Below are 13,205 nucleotides of genomic sequence, written 5' to 3'. Positions count from 1 at the left end.
ACAGCTCCACCGTGGAATAGCTGAGGATGGTAGACACAAACTGAGATCGATTTATTTTTATTTCTCTATAAATTAAAATAGAAATAGAAATGTTGCATTCCTGTAATAATATGAACGATATCAAAAACAGATGTGAGCAAAATTAAACAGTTGTTGCTGTATCAGTAGTTCATACAAAATGTCAGTATATATGGCTTTCACTTTGGTATTAATTTCTTGCCTATTGCTAAAACACTGTGTCTATCTGGCAGGATGACTCAGTGTCTATATTAGCCAATATTCATACGGGAAGAACTTTTTGCCTGCAACTCACATTGTATTCAGTTGATATACAACATAAAAAAAACCCTCTCCGAAGCAGTTCCCTCTGCTACCAAAACAAATGTCAGATATATCAGGATTCCCTTCTCCTGCACGCAGTGCCAATAGGAGAATAACACTGCTTGTTTTCTGAACAAATGTCAGCTATATCAAGTATTCCAGTCCCCAAACTGGAGTCACACAGGTGCACGTGTAGCATATTGTGAATACTAATAGGGTGTTATATAAATCCCACATAGCCTGTAAAAGATTGACATGTCTCAGGGACGATCCAAGCTGGCAGGTGCCGACAGGAGTGCGTGAGTGCCTGTTTCAGGGATGGTGCTGCAAGGTATGCGTGGGCAGCTGGGTTTACGTGTCAAGGACGAGGTTAGTTTAAAAAAGAAAAGGTATTTTTTTCTACTGCTGTCCTGATATGAATTCACTGACAGTGGTCACTGACTTTGTGTAGGTGTTTCATTCTAAGCAGTTTGTAGTTCTTAGAAGAAGAAGACAGCACAGTATTATTAATCATCACAGTAACTTTCTAATGTACATTTTACTGTTAGAGGGAAGATGTTCATTGTTACACTTGATTATTATTTCAGTTTGGCGTTAATGGGACTAAATGCAACTCTCATGACATGCAGTTGTAGGATGGGACAAGTAAATCTCAAAACCACCGGTGCCCACCTCTCAATTTTAAATGCATCTAGACATTGAGGGTTCTCGGGAGGAGCCGTGCTGACACCTGCTGCTCTCTGGCAGAGCAGCATGTCCTCCCGTGTTTTAAATGCACTTTAGGACAACATGCCCCAACACTACATATGAGCGGGAGGAGGGAGGTATGGGGTCTTCACATTTCCCTGTTCTCTGTTAGCCATTGGGGCGGAGGGGCTGGGAGGAGGTGTTGGCCGTCCAATTGGGGTCTGGTATGCGGGGCCTCCCTACTGCTGTGGGGCCGGGGGTTGTCTGCTTGTCTTCACCCCGGGGGAAAGGGTAACATCTCCTGGGTCTAGGTGCGGTTTGCCCCTCTGGGGCGAGGGCACCTGGCTAAAGAAGACAAAAGCTGCTCAGTCACTAACTAACTACCATTACTGTTCTTTTATTATGAGTATTATACTGTAAGAGCAACAGGCTGGACTCTGCTTCAGCTCCTGTGCAGAGCTGATTATTAAATATGTGCAAACAGCAGCGTGTTTTCTGTCTCCTGCCACATCTGTACGGACAGTAACAACAACTAAAAAAAAGCTTGTGCTTCAGTAACTCCTCATTAATCATTAATTGTGGATTCAAATAGCAAAGCCCAGAATTTATGTACTGAAACCAACTACAGCCATTTACCTGGATAAATGAAGGACTAATAAAAAAAATACTAAAATAATAATGATAGTCTGAATTATTCTTAATGAGGTATTGTTCACAAAGTTACGTGTGCAGTACTCCAGACAGCTTACATCCTTACGGACGCCAAAACAATGACAGCGAACTGAAAGTGAAGAACAGCAGCACTGAAGAAAAACAGTGTCGGCGTGAAAGAAAGATGTCATTGTGATAACTTGACTTGCTTTAATGTCAATATTTAGAGTTTCAATTAATCTTTTTTCACTGTCTATTTTTGTTTCACTTTCAATAAAAACATTTTCAGTACATTTATTTCAGAGTCCATGTTAATATTTTCAGTTTCATTTAGAGCTTTCATCATTTTACCCCCACAGTAGAGAACTATTAAACAACAGTAGCCAAACAGCTAAAAATGCACCACATACTTGAACCTTTGAATTATGCTGAATGTTTTCATAGAGATTTTATTCATCAAAGAAAGAAAAACTGCATTCCTTCAGGTTATATTTAGTTGAAGGAGGAAAAGACACAAAGTCCAGTTCCAAGGAAAGCATGTTTAAATGCCTTTGTATGGTTTTCAGTCCATTCTTCCTGATGATCAACGTTCCAGCATAAAAGACACAATGCCAGGAGCAATGTTACTGAAAATCACAGTCACTAAGCAACAATACACCTTGCTTGTATTCTGCAGTTTTTAGACCTTGCTCCAAATTTTTTTGTTCTTTTACTTGATTTATGTCAAAGTAATTTTACTTTGAATTGTTGGAAGATTCTCCTTTTTGATAAACAGAAGTCATGAATTAAGCAGAAAACTCATTTGCCAAAAAACATCTTAACGGTCCCCAAGACTTGAAACTCAAGAACTGACAATCAGTTAACTCCAAATCCACAGCAATATGAGTCGTTGGCAGTCATTGCAGGTGAATTATTGCCGTTCTCGCTGCTAAAGGTGGCAAAACCTGTGAGACACACCAAAAGGAAAACACAATTGAAACACTAGAGTCTAACACCAGAGAGTCCATGACCAAACACAGTCCAGAAGGCTGGCTGAGCGACCAGTGGCAGAAACAAACCAGTTTCGGGTGCCTGATGGCCAGTGCGTGGTGTGGACCCACAGGGGGCGTGAATGATTTAAACTGAAGGTGAACCGTGTATTGCAGGCTGAGAATTGACATAGAAAACAAAAGGCAACAAATGAACTGAAGAGGAAACTAAGTACAGTTTTAACTAGCATTTGTGGATGTAACTACGTATGGTGCTACTCGACACTGTCCAGAAGCGCCGTCGACTTCTCTGGGCTTGGGGCATCTGGGACGGACCATCACACAGTGGAAACGTGCACTGTGGTCACACGAATCAGTGTTTCAGGTATTTGTTGGGAGAAATGGACGCCCTGTGCTCCAAACCAAATAAGAAAAGAATCATCCAGACTAGGGATGGATACCGGTATGGTTCTGACATAAACGGTAGTAACCAGACCAAAAAGCAGCACACATTTCGATGCTTTATTTCGGTGGTTTTTTTTCTGAGATGTCATACACTTTGAATTCTAGCCAATCATTTTACGTTTCCGAGGATAGTAGGCGGGTCCAGGTACGTACGTTCTTTTAGAGCAGAGCTACAGATTAACAATGCCCAAGGCGAAGCGGTCAAAAGTCTGGCTGTACTTCACAGCAAAATATGCAAACTCAGCAGCCTGCAACAAGTGCTTTAAGGTGATACTGTGATACTGTCAAAGGAGGTAACACCTCAAATCCGATGAAACACCTGGCGACGCATAGCGTTTTTTTAAAAGCCGAAAAATGCGCCGTATTTGATAGCTTGCTGCGAGACCTCACACCGAGCGCATCTACTGCGGGTGTGGTGCCTGTTATCGGACCCAGAATTAGCAACATCCCCCAAAAACCCGAAGAGTAGAGTCCTGGCCCCTAGCCCTGCAAGTGTAGCAGAAATGATGACGGATGATGATGGCAGCAGCAGCGTTCTTCTCTGCGTGAGTAGCTTAATGACGTTCGTGTGCAATTTACGTTGAGTAGGCTAACCACGTTATTAAATTAATGCATGTAAGGTAAACTAGCAAACACCGTCGTAGTTACATGCAGCTGTCTTCTTGTTTGATGGCAGATACTCCCTTCACCCTGGCCAAAAAGGCTAAAATGACCAAAGAAAAAGTGGAAAACAGTTAAACATGAGAGGTTTTTGGACAAAGTTTGTGTTTTTCCATTGTTTAAGCACTGCTTCCAGCCAAGAGTGATGCCATATATGCCCTATAGCTGCAGAAAAGGCTAACATTATTATCTTTTTACAAAAAAAAACCAGCTGAACATGAGAGGTTTTTTGACCAATTTTGTGTTCTCCATTCTTTGCACCGGTTTGAGCACCGTTTAAGCACCGGCACCGTTTCAAAAGTACCAGTTTGGCACCGGTATCGGATAAAACCTAAACGATACCCATCCCTAATCCAGACTGTCACCAGCAACAAGTCCAAAAGCCAAGGTCGGTCATGGTACGGGGTCGTGTCCGTGCCCTTGGAAAAGGTAACTTGCCCTTCTGTGATGGCACCGTTAATGCTAAAAAGTTCATGGAGATTTTGGAGCAGCATATGCTGCCTTCAAGAAAACGGTTTGCAGAGGAAGTTTGGAGACTGGGACCAAATGACAACTGAAACACTTCATTGCTTGGTGTCTTCAGTCCCTAAAAGCCTTTTAAGTATTGTGAAAAGAAATGATGTGCTGCATTAGTTTTTGTTTAAACAAAAATGTTTTCATTTAGTGTGTGATCTTTGCCATTTGAGGCAATGAAAAAAAGACTGCTCTTGACAGCTCTTGAATATAGAAACATTATCACCATCAACGACACATTTACTCATCCAGCCAATATCAAGCAAAATTTAGAGTTGCATGTTGATAATGTTTGATAATGATTTTGTTCCTGTGCCAAAGAAGTCCCCAGTGTCCTGCCTCAAATACTAGCTTCCCGTTGCACTTACACCCATCATGATGAAGTGCTCATCATGAGGCACATTAAAGCCCAGCTGCCACCCACACTGGGACCACCATAGTTCACCTGTCGCCCCACCGGTCAACAGATAACAGCATCCCCACCACCCTACATCTTGCCACCTGCACAATAAAGACACATATGGACGAATGCTGTTCATAGACTTCAGCTCAACATTCAACACAATCATTTCTCATTATCTGAGTGTGCTCAGCCCACTGCTGGTCACTCTGCTGAGACACAACTGTGCAGCAATCCACAGTTTGAACCACATCATTAAGTTCATCAGTGACTCAAGATTTTTATTTTGACATTTGCACACAGGACCAACAGTCCATGTACATCGAATTCTTGTGCAGAGCTTTCCAAGTCAAATCACACTTTAACAATATAACAATATAATAAAAGAACAATATAAAGACAGAAAAAGCAGAAGGATAGAAATAAAGTCCGAAGTGGGGTAATCATACTATTTTCTATATACAAGGAAAAAGAAAAAACTGTACAGAGTTTGTAGCTTTCTACCTCTTATTGCACTCACAGTATTGCACATTTTTCACAGTATTGGACGTTTGTTCCACAGATCTGTTTCACAAGTCTGTTGTGAGTGTATTGCTCATTTGTCAGTGACCCGATCATACATTCAAGTGGAGTTAAGTAGTTGTGTGTTATTTTAAGTGTTCGGTGCTTTTTGTTTGCCATCAGTCTGACTGTGGCGTATTCAGTGTTGTGTGAATATTTCACTGTTTTGCCAGTATTCTGACAGCTGTGGGGAAGAAGTTATTGAAGAATCTTGTTCTGTGTGTGATGATGCTGTCCACTCTGTTGTGTCTGAGATTGTACAGGGTGGGCCATTTATATGGATACACCGTAATAAAATGGGAATGGTTGGTGATATTAAAGTCCTGTTTGTGGCACATTAGTATATGTGCAGTTTGCTGACTGTAGCATGGGAGATGGTTGGTCTCTTACGGTGTCTTGCATTGAAATCTTCTGCAATGAACTGCGTTCACCAGATATCAACACGATTTCGATCCGCTCCTCACATGTTAACCTCTTCGACATGTCAATGGCTGTGAACAAAGAGAAACTTGTAAACAACAAGAATAAAGTTACGTTGAAACCAAGCACACCATTGTTTTTCTTGTGACATTACCAATAAGTTTGATGTGTCACATGGCCCTCTTCCTATTGAAAAAACAAAAGTTGTATCCAAGATGGCCGACTTCTAAATGGCCACCATGGTCACCACCCATCTTGAGGAGTTTGCCCCCTCACATATACTAATGTGCCACAAACAGGACTTTAATATCACCAACCATTCCCATGTTATTACGGTGTATCCATATAAATGGCCCACCCTGTATGTGCAGTTTTTGTGTCTGAGCAGAGAGTGAGCTGGATGGTGTGAGTCCCTGATAATTCGCTCTGCTCTTTTTTGGCAGGGTTGTGTGTACAGAAGGTCCATGGAGGCAAGTTTTGTTCCCATGATCCTCTCTGCAGACTTTATGACTCTTTGCAGAGCCTTCCTCACTGTCTGTGTAGTGTTCCTATACCAATGACATGGCTGTGGTGGGTCTCATCAGCAAGAACGACAAGTCAGCATACAGAGAGGAGCTGCAACAGCTAACAGACTGGTGTGGAATCAACAACCTGTCTCTGAACGTGGACAGAACAAAAGAGGTGATTGTTGACTTCAGGAGAGCACAGAGAGATCACTGTCCACTTAACACTGATGGATGCTCTGTGGAGCACCAAATTCCTTGGTGTCTACCTGTCAGAGAACATCTCCTGGTCCCTCAACACCAGCTCCATAACTAAGAAGGCCCAGCAGCGTCTGTAGTTCCTGCAGAAGCTGAGAAAAGCCCATCTCCCTCCATCCATTCTCACCGCCTTCTACAGAGGCACTATCGAGAGCGTCATGAACGCTGCATCACTGTCTGTACGGTAACTGCACCATATCAGATCGCAGTACCCTACAACGGATAGTGAGAGCAGCTGAGAGGATCACTGGAGCCTCTCTTCCCTCCATCAAGGACACCTGTTGCATCCACTGCATCCACAAAGTCATGTTGTGTCAAAGTCACACACCCCTCACACACTCTTCACTCTGCACATCTTTTGTATTTCTTACTATACTAACAGCTATTTGTGGCTTTGGTTGTCTATGGTCTGCTGCAATAGTTTAACTTCTTCCCTCAGAAAGCAACAACTAGGAACCAAATAATGACCTTACAATGACTATAAAGCTTTGTATTTTAAAGGAGAGTTAGAAATTCAACACCTTAACTTAGCTATTCATTTTAGCTCAGTGGGCAGCAAGTGGTGATCACATCTCTGATAATGTCAAGGAAAAGGTCAGCCTTTGGTTTTGTACTTATTCACAAATTGGACTCCTCACCATTCACAGCAGGAGAACCTGTAATTAGGGTTGGTCATGACTACAATCATCCTCGCGTCAAAGCTGAACCCGTCAGATTTGTGTAGATACCATCGCACAAACGAAGGTCTGTCTGTCCTTCAGGAAAAAGTATCACATTAATAAAGTCAGATCCATTTCAAGAAAATCGCAGTCATCAAAATGAGCTTTTAAGGGACCCAGATGTGCTGGCCTTTAGACAATACCTGTATTACTTTTTTGTCCATTTATCCCTTTTTGCATCACAGTTTAATCATTTAGGTTTCATCATTTAATAGTGAAATTCCTTAATTCACATAGAGGATCTTCATACAGAGCTCTTATTGGAGAATCAAATATGTCTGGCACCACAGTGCATTCAAATCCTGATTTTGGTTGCACAAAATGCCTGAATATATGAATAGAAGTGTTATAAATAATTCAATTCAATTCAATTTTATTTATATAGCGCCAAATCACAACAAAAGTCGCCTCAAGGCGCTTCATAGATACAGAGAAAAACCCAACAATCATATGACCCCCTATGAGCAAGCACTTTGGCGACAGTGGGAAGGAAAAGCTCCCTTTTAACAGGAAGAAACCTCCGGCAGAACCAGGCTCAGGGAGGGGCGGCCACCTGATGCGACCGGTTGGGGTGAGAGAAGGAAGACAGGATAAAAGACATGCTGTGGAAGAGAGACAGGGGTTAATAACAGATATGATTCAATGCAGAGAGGTCTATTAACACATAGTGAGTGAGAAAGGTGACTGGAAAGGAAAAACTCAATGCATCATGGGAATCCCCCGGCAGCCTACGTCTATTGCAGCATAACTAAGGGAGGATTCAGGGTCACCTGGTCCAGCCCTAACTATATGCTTTAGCAAAAAGGAAAGTTTTAAGCCTAATGTTAAAAGTAGAGATAGTGTCTGTCTCCCAAATCCAAACTGGAAGCTGGTTCCACAGAAGAGGGGCCTGAAAACTGAAGGCTCTCCCTCCCATTCTACTTTTAAATACTCTAGGAACAACAAGTAGGCCTGCAGAGCGAGAGCAAAGTGCTCTAATAGGGTGATATGGTACTACAAGGACATTAAAATAAGATGGGGCCTGATTATTTAAGACCTTGTATGTGAGGAGCAGGATTTTGAATTCAATTCTGGATTTAACAGGAAGCCAATGAAGGGAAGCCAAAACAGGAGAAATATGCTCTCTCTTTCTAGTCTCTGTCAGGACTCTTGCTGCAGCATTTTGGATTAGCTGAAGGCTTTTCAGTGAGTTTTTTGGACATCCTGATAATAATGAATTACAGTAGTCCAGCCTGGAAGTAATAAATGCATGAACTAGTTTTTCAGCGTCACTCTGAGACAGGATATTTCTAATTTTAGAGATGTTGCGCAAATGGAAGAACACAGCCTTAAATATTTGTTTAATATGTGCGTTGAATAGGGCTGCTCAATTAATCGAATTTTAATCACGATTACGATCTGGGCTTTCAACGATCATTAAAAATGACTTAGCCGATTATTAGCCCCTCCCTCATGCTTTATTCTCGCGCTGCTCCGTGTGGCAAATTGAGCGCACCTCTCTGCATTTCGAACACGGGTCACAACAATTAAGAGGACCCGAGGGAAGCTCTGAAAGCTAAGCAGAAGTTATTTGGAGAGGAGAGGTAAAAAAAAAAAAAAAACTTCAGTGGTGTGGAAACATTATGAGTTCGCAGAGTCAGACGTGGGTCAAGTAGACACAGTGTGTAAACTTTGCTACTGTGTCATAGCTGCACCACAGAGCAACACTGCAAAGTTCACTAAACATAGATGTTTACAGTTTTCATTTATTTCTTATATTGCAAACATTTGCACTGTTATCAGTATTTGCACACTATTTTATATTATTTTTTAAAGTCATTATTCAATACATTGTTATTGTTAAGCCTTTAAAGCCGGTCAGAGAGGTTTTGCTAACTATTTTTAAATCCCTGTAGAACCGGAACCATCAGCTTGTCCTCGGTCACGGTTTCCTTCCACATAAAGCTTTGCAAAAATTGCATAAAAAGTGCTTGCAGGAACAAAAACATAATATTCCAGAAACACGCTTTGCCGATCCGATCAGCTGTTCCTAACACTTCCCACATTGAAACAGACATCAGCACGAACTATCGCATTTCCTGCCCGAAACCGGAAGTGATGCCATTTTCGCAGAAAATGTAGTTTTTTACTTGTAGGCCTTAAAAGCCTATACTGGTGTTTTTATAAGTCATGTTTGACTTTTCTGAATAGTTGCTGGGATGCGTAGAACTCGAATTGCACTGCTGGAAATAGTTTATTTTGATGCACATGCTGTTTTCTTTGCAAATTTGCATCATAGGATTGTTTTTTTGTTTTTCCTTCAGTATATAAAAATTGCTGTATCTCCAAAATAAAACTATGAAGACACTCAAAATAAATTTCCTGTTGTTGTAAACTATTTTTTGCAACTTTTTTGTATTTAAAGTTTTGAGGGATAAACCTCTTAAATTTCTCCAAGTAGAAATATATGTAAAAACAAAACAAACGATTTTCAATTTTTTTGTAGTTTATTGCACTTTTTTGCAATTAATGTAGTTACTATGGACTTAATGCCTACATATTATTAAAATATGGGCTATAACAGTTGTATTGATGTATAGCAACTTGAAATGCTCCCACAAATGGCACTACAGCATGTAAAAAAAATAATATGAGCTCTGGCGGACTTGGTACTATGGTAGGTCTTAAAGGGTTAAATAAATATCGTCAAATAATTGAGAGCTCAATTTCAGTGAAAATAATCGTGATTATCATTTTTGCCATAATCGAGCAGCCCTAGCGTTGAAGGACAGATCCTGGTCAAAAATGACTCCAAGGTTCCTCACAGCGTTACTGGAGGCCAAGGTAATGCCATCCAGAGTAAGAATCTGGTTAGACACCATTTTTCTAAGGTTTTCAGGGCCGAGTACAATAACCTCAGTTTTATCTGAATTAAGTGTTAATTATTAAAAATCATGATTAATTCAGGCAGGTTATTTTGTGTGACCTCGTGTAAATTGAGGATTGTGCTTACAAAGCATTTATAAATAAAAGTGAGCAGTATGTCAAGACTCAAATGTCTCAGTTATCTTCATAACAATAAACACTGCTTGAGGTTACCAGACTACTGAAAAAACCAGAGTCAAACGGCACATTCTGGAAAGAATGAGACACACTGAGGCCCTACTGCCACAGAGTACGTTCACCTTAAATATGCTGATAATACAAAAAACCCAAAACACTTGTATAAGACTATCACAACACAAGCCTGAATGTTTTATAGAAATTCACAAAACGTTGCAGACATCATAAAGAAAGTTGGGTTGAGTGCTCTCAAGTTAAGCAAGTTTAAGTTAAATTACCCACTGCTGTGCTTTCATAACACAGGTGAAATGAAAGAAAAGGGGTGGGTCTTATCTTAACCCTACAATTCCTTTGTAAGCTAAGAATTTCACCTGGATGAATCGTATGCATTTGACTACATTTACATCCAAATAATACAGGCTGGTTTCTTTTTTTAAGAGTTGTCATTATGAGGTTGGACAAACATGAAGTCTAAGCTTAATAAATCACGTTCACCCACTCTGAGTTAGAAATGTAGTGTATATATTTTTGATGCTGTAGCGTGGCATTCCAAGCTTCCACACTATTGTGGAAGCTGAGATTCTCTGTTGCTTTAAACCAAGATTTGAAATCATGCTTCTATCACACAATCACAAATGCACTATTGCATTTGAAACATGTGACCCTTGGGGGGGGGGGGGGGGGGGGGGCATGCTGAACCGAACAGGTAAGACTAATGATGTGCTGGTGACCTGTGAGTGGAGCATATCAGTCATGCGGTGCTGTGCTGATCCTCCATCAGGTGGATCTTCACTGCCTTCCTGTGCTCTGATCCCACAGGGAGCAGCAGTGGGGCTGTGTCCACTCAATGGCTCACTGTCCTCTTGTGAATATCATTAGTGTCTTCTGTAGATTCGCCCACTGTCTCTGCACCAACAGATCGAGCTGCTCTCTGCAATTATAGGCGTGCTTCAGTTGCTTGGGAAGGTATAGCTTTTCATCATCTTGCTGACGTAGCACACATTTAATGGATTATTGCATTGATAACTTCCCACCTCTTCTCTTTGACCAACCTTTGATTTCTCATCAGGTTTGACTGTCTAACATTCAGGGGAAAGTGGAACAGAAAGCTTCATGCTGCCACCACGACACATACAGACGCCATTCTGTCTGCCTCTTGTATGATGTATATGCTTTTATACTTGAGTGCACTGACTTTAGCATTGTGAGTTCATCCGGTTGTCGAGTAATGACTTAACAACCTCTGGCCAATTATCAAAGTCACTATTTGCTACCTTTGAAGGCCAAAAATGTATTGATCAGGCATAACATTATGAACACTGACAGGTGAAGTGAATAACACTCATTATCCTGTCAGCATTGCACCTGTTAATGAATAAGATAGAGCACTCAATGCTTATGTGTTAGAAACTGGAAAAAACGGGCAAGTGTAAGCATTCGAGTGAGTTTGACTCGGGCAGAATTCTGATGACTCGACAGCTGGTCATGGAGGGTCATGTGGGCTTTGTCTGATCTGTAGTGGTCAGTATTAAGAAAGGGACAGTTCAAGGAAGGAACAGTTCAAGGAAGGCGCAGTGATGAACCAATGACAGGGTCATGGGCAGCCAAGGCTCACTGATGCATGCTGGGAGTGAAGGTCTGTGAGGTCTGATCCAACAGTATGTGGCTGTACAGCCTCAGATCAGTCCGGGTGCTCATGCTGAGCCCTGTCAGTGCTGGAAGCATGAACAATGGCCACGTGAACATCAAACCTGGACCATGGAGAAATGAAAGAAAGCGGCCATGTCTGATAAACCATGCACACATTTGCATGCGTGTACATCACCTACCTGGGGAACACCTTGCACTTCGATGCATTAGGGGAAGAAGACTAGCTGGTGGTTGCAGTGTGATGCTTTGGGCAATATTCTGCTGGGAAACCGTGGGTCCCATATGATTGTGTGCTTAAGATAAACAGATATTTTTATTTTTATTTGATGAGGCATCAGCAGAGTTGTGAAGACAAATTGAGAAAGTCCACCAAGAATAAAAGAAAATCCAATGTGAGAGAAGCAAACTAGAAGTGGATGGTCCAGAGAAAATACACTGGTTGTACCACCACTAGTGATGGGATTTCCGTCTCTTTTTAGAGATCACTAAAAAGAGTCGGCTCTTTCGGCTCCAAACCGGCTCTTCAGGTTGTTTTGTTGCTTTAATTAATTTATTATTAACAATAATATAAAATTATGCACAAAAGGAATTACTAACGTAAAAAAAAGTGGTTTTATTTATGTATGTTTATATATAAACATATGCAGTAGCCCCTAGAGACAAAACATACAAACTCCAAAACACATTTCTAGCATGAACTGAACTTCCAAAGCAGAGCTACTAGATCACTTAAATTACACAATTGAAAACATGTGTGTATTGTTTGTGTATTTATACACAGGCACTCATATATATTCAAATAATTTAAAAAAAAGTTCATTTACCTGTTATTACCACACACCAAATCCGGTCGTTGGTACTTGCTGGCTTGTGTAGCCACAAGATAACAAAAGCTCAACACTGCGTCCAGCATCCTGGAGCACTTCTGTTGTCTTTTGTACGTGTTTTGAGTTTTTATGTGCTTCGGAGTTTTTACGTGTTTTGGAGTTTGTACATGCTTCAGTGTTCGTATGTGATTTGAAGTTTGTATGTGCTTTGTCTCTAGGGGCCACCGTAAATATACTTTTATTTATTCACTCCACATAAAATGTAATAAATAAATCATATAATACAAAAATCAACTATTCACATTTCAACTTTTAAATATTTAAATTTTCAGCTTTTTCCTTTTACAAATTTAAAGTGAAAACAACACAAAACACTGCACTGCAAATTATCTGGTGCTTGCCATGATTTAAAATCTTATTTTTAGACAGGCCAGATTATTTGCCTTGTTTTAAAAAAGATTTACTTGTTTCTAAGTCTGGATTTTAGATAATAAACTTAAATCGAGAATAACCATATAATTGTGTCTATATTAGTACAGAAATCCAGAAATGGGAAGAAT

This window comes from Copadichromis virginalis, linkage group LG2 (assembly GCF_057382275.1).
Source record: "Copadichromis virginalis isolate Kocher_CV1m ecotype Utaka linkage group LG2, C_Virginalis_male_GT1.1, whole genome shotgun sequence".
Taxonomy (NCBI): domain Eukaryota; kingdom Metazoa; phylum Chordata; class Actinopteri; order Cichliformes; family Cichlidae; genus Copadichromis; species Copadichromis virginalis.
The sequence above is the reverse complement of the archived record's forward strand: the minus strand, read 5'-3'. Positions refer to the sequence as shown.